Source organism: Cryptotermes secundus, unplaced genomic scaffold (genome assembly GCF_002891405.2).
Source record: "Cryptotermes secundus unplaced genomic scaffold, Csec_1.0 scaffold385, whole genome shotgun sequence".
Classification (NCBI taxonomy): Eukaryota; Metazoa; Arthropoda; class Insecta; order Blattodea; family Kalotermitidae; genus Cryptotermes; species Cryptotermes secundus.
In genome coordinates this window covers 54,539-62,046 of record NW_019739947.1, presented here as the reverse complement: position 1 = coordinate 62,046, position 7,508 = coordinate 54,539, and positions in this window count along the sequence as shown.

Genomic DNA, 7,508 nt, shown 5'->3' with positions numbered 1-7,508 from the left:
TTCTGAATAGGGAATAGATTCTAATAAATGTTCTGAAGAGCCGGTCACGGTAGCCGAGCGGTCTAAGGTATGTACTGCCTTCGCTCGCTTGGAAACCGGGATCATGGGTTCGAATCCCACTTAGGGCATGGATGTTTAGTTTGTGTGCGTTTTCCTATGTTTGTATACAGGTAGAGCCTTGCGACGAGGTGATCACCCATCCAAGGAGTCCTACCGAATGTGTAAGATCAAGAAAAACCGAAGTGAACGGAGACGTTCATGGAGATAGGCCTAGGCCCACTGGGGCTGTAGTGCGAAGGAAAAAAATAATGTTCTGAAGGCCATGGCTTCAATCATTTTTATGTACAGTCTCCATGTAATCCTCTTACCAAAATTACACCCATATATTTTACATAACTGACGAAGGGGATATTCCATCCATTCTATGTAAGATGAGCCTCAGGAGGACTAAGTCTGTGAGGAAAGTACAGTAGATAGCCTGAGTTAACTGAACCAAACTCGGTCGGCTTGTCTGATATAGCCTCGGAGCGGACCACATAGAAAACATCGCTTCCAATAGTACTTCCATTGCTGCGCGCGGTCCTTTGCCTACAAGCGGTCATTGTCTTGTTGTTTGTTTCGCTGTCGTTGCCTAGCAACGGGTCAACATGTACAGTATTGTAGCGTCATATTGTTTGTAAGAAAATTTTCTTATTGTTTCGTTCCATAGACACATTTTTTTGTAGATTTACTACCCTGTCCAATATATGGAGGACTAGCAGATGAAATAGAGGTAAGCATAAGAACTGTATTTACCTGAGGATGGCCAGAATGCCCGATATATCAGAACGTAATTATTGCGTAACGTATATTTTATCTGTACAATTAATTTTGTAGACGTAAAAATAATGAAATTATACCATATTAGATTTACTGCATGCTTTACATTTCCATCACCAGAAGCAAGTTTAATGAACACATTCTTTCAGAAATTTTCTACATTAATTTGTTCAGGTAATTGGTCGTCAATATGTTTCAGTGAGTTGAAATATGGTTTTTATGTTCTATATTATGGGTTAATATGCAAACATTGAATTCTGTAGATTTCCTGTTGTCAGTATTGTCGAAAATAGAAGAAAATGAAGACATTTGTCAGTAGGATAACACCAAGTTACCCGTAGATGGAAGCAGAACCAGATACCAAAATTACCTTATGTCAGTTTATATTCATTAACTATGCCACACTATTGATGATGAGAACCACAATTTATGTATTGCACAAAAATATTTTCCATTCAGATTTCTCTTATCTTATATCTATAAAGAATTATTCTTCAATAGCTTCAACCGAAGACTTTCAAGAAAAATCCCAGCCCTGAAATGCAGATTATCATATAGAGTGACACGGAAGAGGCAGACATGACGATTATCAATGATCCCAATTCTCCGTGAATTTACACAAAGTAGGATCATCCAGGACATCGGATTTCCGGCTAAGATTCGAATCTGGGACCCCTTTACACGAGACATGTATGACAGCTATAGAAGTAGATGTTACTATCCGCAATATGAATGAACAGGTAGAGAAGAAGGGGGGGGGTGTCTGTGAAGTTATTTTCTCTTCACAATTTGTCTTCCTCTGATTCGTCTCACTGACATTAGATGCCCTCAGAGAAGGGATGGACGATGTGACCGAGTGATCACGAGTAGATTACTTCGCCGGTCCTTGCGTGGGCTGTATCCCCTTGCTAGAAATACAGAAGCAAAGAATAAAACCACCTGGAATGATAATATAGCTTCCTCGTTCCTTCCTTAAGCCTTTGAAAGCTGCCTGTAATTTAGTTTCTTTTTTCATCTCTCTTGATTGCCAAAGGTTAATTTGATTTTCTCGTCATAAACGCTTCGCTATAAACACAGCCCTCTAACGCTTCGCCCTTCGTCCTGCTTGCTTGCTCCCTGCTGCAGATGTATGGGGTAGGGTCGAACAGTCTTCAGCACAATCTGAGAGGCGACAGATCAGGATTTCAGACACAAGTCGTACTTCTAAGAATCGGGTTCACTGTCAGAGGGAATTTTGACAGGCATGCATTATGCCTACTACCTCGACTTCGCTGCAAATTCAATTCATTCTGTGTTCTATAAGAACCAAAATCGTGAACCACCGCCCCTTTGTAAGTTAGTGGGCACAACTTACTGATGGTCCTTACAAGCATATTTGCATAGTGAGTGCTTGAAATGGGACATTCGCTTGCTTGTACCTACTTTCATTAGTTCGAAAATTTAAAGAAGGCTTATAATATCGCCTTGCTGTCTGTCTGTCCTCCCCCCCCCCAATCTTTTCTAGGCAACGGCTGTGTATACACGTTCACAATTTAACGTATACACACACAAAATATAAGAATTTTGGGGCGCATCGTTCTCTATGCGATCCCTGTCATATCAGGAAAGTAAGTCATTATTTCTTCCCAGAACTTCTTGTTATTTTATTAGCGATTTAGCATAATATTAATGTTGTCGACGTCAATGTACGGATTATATCAACCACGACAAGAAGTAAGCGGAGGCTGAGGAAAATTACATAATGGGGAGCTTCATAGCTCTTGCGGTAGAACACATAATATTAGGATGAAGTGTGGGACATTCGGCTTACGTACGAGGTATGAGAAATTCATACAGTTTTAGTAGGAACTCCCAAAGGAAACATACATTGTGTAAGAGGTTAGTATAGCTCGGAGGATAATATTAATATGGTAGTAGATATTAAAATTTAGACTTGATTCATGTGGCTGAGGATAGTGACCAGTAGCAGACTTTTGCGACCACAGTGTTCCATGGAAGGCAGGAGATGAACTAGAAGAGAGTGACTGAGAAATTATCAAAAGGGCTCCGCTCACTGGAGTTGGGCTCCTTGTTAGCTGGATACAAACGTACGTTTCGACATAGAGAATGTTAATTTGAACTTGTACCTCTTTTCAACATGAAGTTCTTGTTCTGTTGTTTCTGTATAAACTGTGTAGCTGTAATTCCGACTACAATCATCAATACAAATTCTGTTTGCATAGTCATCACATCTTCCCCCTTCTCACATCTCTGCTTTCTCTAGCAAGTCACTTGCCTCCCTATGCTGTATAATCTGCGTTGCTTTGCTACCATGTAGTTCAGATACACATGTTGAGCAAGCTTTATCTATTTCTCTCTTTCTTGCTACATTCTCTTCTATTGTGGCCATGTGTGTTAACGCATGGCGTAACTGCACATGAACAACTGAAACTGGTTAACTTACAGTGTACCTGTGGGCTAGCATGTAGAAACCTTTCCTGAGTTTCATTACTTTGCATAAAGCACGAAAAAATATAGAATATTTTTAACACACGGAGCTGTTGTGGAGTGGTAGCCAAGCGCATATCCAACCAGAAGCTCGCTGGAAACTTATTGCCTTCGGAAGCTATTCTGAATTCCCTCGAAAATTCAAAACATTTCTAATAATTTCGTTTTTATTCGCTTATAATAACAAAGTGCTTCATGGTTTCCACTCCATGAAGCGTGTCTAGTTATGTGTGTTTAGATTGTGCTCATTGCCACATCAATCAAGGATAGACCATTTTTTCCTTCTTGTAAGAAAATTATGTGTTATATTCGTTAGGTATTATTTGTGTGTGTGAACGGAACCGAGACGGTTCAATTGGAATATTGAGAATACACTGGATGACAGAGAAATCGGGGCTGGATATTTTTTTCGGTAAAAATATTTCTCATCTCCACAGCGTCTACCCAGACTCCTACGCAATGAGAACTGGGAGCTGTTTTCTTTTAGTTAAAGCGGCAGAGACGTGAAACTGACCACTCACATTCATCTGGTACTGAAGTTAAAAATGACGGAGATACACCTCCATGACCCCACACGTGTATATGGCATAGTGCTTAATTAGTTAAGTCCAGGGACAGCTTTACCGTTAAATGGAAGTATTTTGTTGAATGGAGTCGCGTGTACATGGCTTGAGAAATGTCTTTAATTAAGATCAAAACTATTGTGAACTGCTTACTTCAGTTCACACCTTCCCCGTTAGATATGCGAGGCGTTCGCTGTGAGATACAAGCTTCTGTTTCCCTTCGGCGACTCTTGGTTTATAACATGTCTGATCCTGGATCTTTTCACGGTATGTAGTAAAGAGAAAATACTTACAAACATACATACATTTAATAGCCAACAGACGTAATGAGTAAGAGCCAGAATTTCACTGATATTGTTTCCCCCAAAGCAGACACGAACCCATTGTTGTGGAGACAGTTCTTACATTGACAATATCTAATCTTTTAAAGTCAGTATACTTCTCTTTGTCCGGGTGGATTATCGGCAAAACTACTAAAATATCGCAGTCTCTGTTTATCCCCAAGGCAAAATGAGCTCTACCACTTGAAGAGTAACGGTCACTCAGGTATAATATAGCTGTTTCACTTACGTGTTGGCTTTCCTGTTTTGGTATAATTAAATTGTGGACTACGGAACCTGTAATACTTTAGAACTTTAATGTTAATGTAGGATCTGAGGTTCTCACAGCGGTGGTTATGAAGAGTTCTATCTTCTGGGATATAGCGCCGTGTAGGATCTGAGATTCTGACAGCGGTGGTTATGAAGACTTCTATCTTCTGGGATATAGCGCTACGTAGGATCTGAGGTTCTCACAACGGTTGTTATGAAGAGTTCTATCTTCTGGGGTATAACGCCATGTAGTTCGTTGAAAATTAATGGACAAATCGAAATAAATGTATCTTCAACTATAATCGTGAAGATGGAGGATACCTGTTCTTCCAAAACGTCGGTTTCCTTAAACGGACTACATGGAGTTACATCTTAGAATATAAAACTAATTTCAAACATTTGATTTGTACTGGAAAATGGAAACCTTCTCAGTGGTTACAGAAGTACTGAATCATTGCTTCCCATGATTTGGAACTCTTACAGTAATGAATTTTACTCCGTGATGAAAAAGACATATTTTATTAATATAATTATTTATTAATAATACTCGTAACTAAAATGTGTTAAAATTTGGCAACGTCTTCTGGCAAATGTCTAGTGTTAAACCGTTCGGTCTATGGAAACATATTCGCACTGTGGAATCATGTTTATAATAATTACGGATGGAGCTTTGTTGTATGTGCTTTCTGTTATCCTGCACATGTAGGCTCTTTATTCCCGTTACAGTGCCAAATGTCTAAAAGATTCATAGATATTAGAAGCCAATTTTCACTCTGAACAGGCTAAAGGACTTAATCCTTTAATGCTGAGGAAGCATTGTTGTAATCCTAGCTTATCTAAGGGAGTTATTTAAGGTCTACAAGAATTTCAGTTTATCGAAGTAGGTATTCCCAATTGTTTCAAATTACGTGCTAAATTTTATCCTTCATCTGTCCTGCTCGAGAATTTCAGATTCTTTTCTCAAATACTTTTGTCTTTACTTATATAAGTGTCGTTTATTTAAGTGCACGTTCGATAGCACAGACTCTATAGCGTCTACTGATAGGACGATTAGTGAATATTTAATTCGGAAGGCTGTGGAATTCAGTGGTCTTAGCTTACATTCGGGTATTACCCCAGCGTTTCCCTAGGGCACACAGAAATTCCACGAACAATTGAAGTAAGAATAGCTTGTCTCCACCTGCCCTCGGGACATTAAGCACTTGGCAGCGACATTTGTAAAGTTGCCGTAAAAGAAAATCATATCTGAAGCTTACGTGTCGCTCTCTCTGTGTCAGATGTGTCCACCTTGGTAAAATGTTTCGAGAGGGCGACAGATTACTGGAGTATTACAAAAAAAAACTCCATGGCATGTAGTCCGCAAGCGAACTATACCGACCGAGCTACCGCTGCTTGTCGGCAAAGTTAGTGCCAACTTTAGCGGAAAGAGGGTGTCGCGTGGTCAGCGCAACGGATCCCCACTGCCGTTAATTGCGGTTTTCTAGACCGGAGCCGCTACTTTTGAATTCAAGTAGCTCCTCAGTTAACCTCACGAGGCTGAGTGGACCCCATTCCAGACCCACTACTTCTCAGAAAATCTGGTAGCGCCGGAAATCGAACCCAGGACCTCTGGTTCTGTAGGTAGGAACTCTGAAGTTAATATTAAATTTGTTTGTTCGAAACTTGAGGATTCTCCGAAGAATATGTTCACCAAATTAAATGGGCAAATTGAGAATCCTTGTTGTAAGTAGTAACTATATTATTGTTAACAGAGACCGTGCTATTTCAGCAAACTAAAGACAGAAGAAAGCAGCGCAGTTGTCCTTCACTTCATGGATTAGGCAGGTGGTCTACTCTGGTTTCGTAATATCCATCGCTTTCTTGGTCCTCAAAGACCGGAGTAAACCTAATTGCCGCCCTAGGCAACGATAAATTCCGCCTCTCCCCCTCACCTTAAAGAGGTAAACTTGCTCAAAACTTCGCCTCAATTAATAACACGAAATTTCCGGGTACTGTGACGGAAAACATTGTTAGTGTCATCATTCTTAAAATATTTTTATTTGCATTGTTGCATCGCATGTATAGATTATTTCTAACTCATGGTCACGTTGCGAAGAAAGGCAAGCAGAAGTTAATCTTCATTAAATGAAAGAAAGTGAAGAAAAGTAAATTGTTTGTATGCATAAAGTTTTGATGGCTGCATCCCTCACAACTTCGTCGGGGCCTCTGAGGGTGCGCGTGCTCTAGCGAAGAGGCGAGGTTGAAGAGTGAGTTCCTAGCGCCCAGAGACTGCACCATTTGGCTAGGGGGAAGTGGTATAGTACAAAGCTTGTGAGTGAATGTAGTGAAGGCAATCCAGTTATGTAAGGGCACACTCCGAGAGAAGTCTCTTATCTCTATTTGTGGCTTATTTAAGGAACCTACCAGTAGCTCACGTCGAGTATAAGGATGGTAATGAATTATAAAATACATGGAAGAAAGTGTCGTGGTATTGTCAGATGTACTCTCCCAACATTTATGTGGAGGGATTGAGGGAAACTACCAAAAAATTCTAAGCAAGATAGTAGGTGCCAGGTCGAGATTCGAAAGGTATCTCCCGAGTACAAGTCAGGGCATTACCTCTAAGCCAGAGTGATCGGTGGAAAATATGTGCTCACCTTCCAACTCACGGGTTTGGCGAAGGGTATGTGACACTTGTACACAAAACCGTTACACTCTTAAGCTTGATATTAGATTCGTATTTCAAGTTTTCGGTGTAGGATATTTCGTATTTCGTTGAAATTCAGGAAGGATATACTCGTGTAAGAAGAGACATGCAGAGACGCGCAGTGAAAATACATATTGTAAGGTTTCCTTTTTTTCTTGATGAAAGCCTTGAAAATCATTCAACCTTTGCCTGGGACAAAATTCGATGGAGTAAAATTGTTTTATGTTCTTTAGGAATCATGATGTCTGATACCAATAGTCTGCATAGAACATTAACCGCTCCCCCCATTTTTTCACAAATTTATCTCCTTACATATATTTATTTATTTATTTTCGTGATGAAAGCGAAATTATTCATCATATG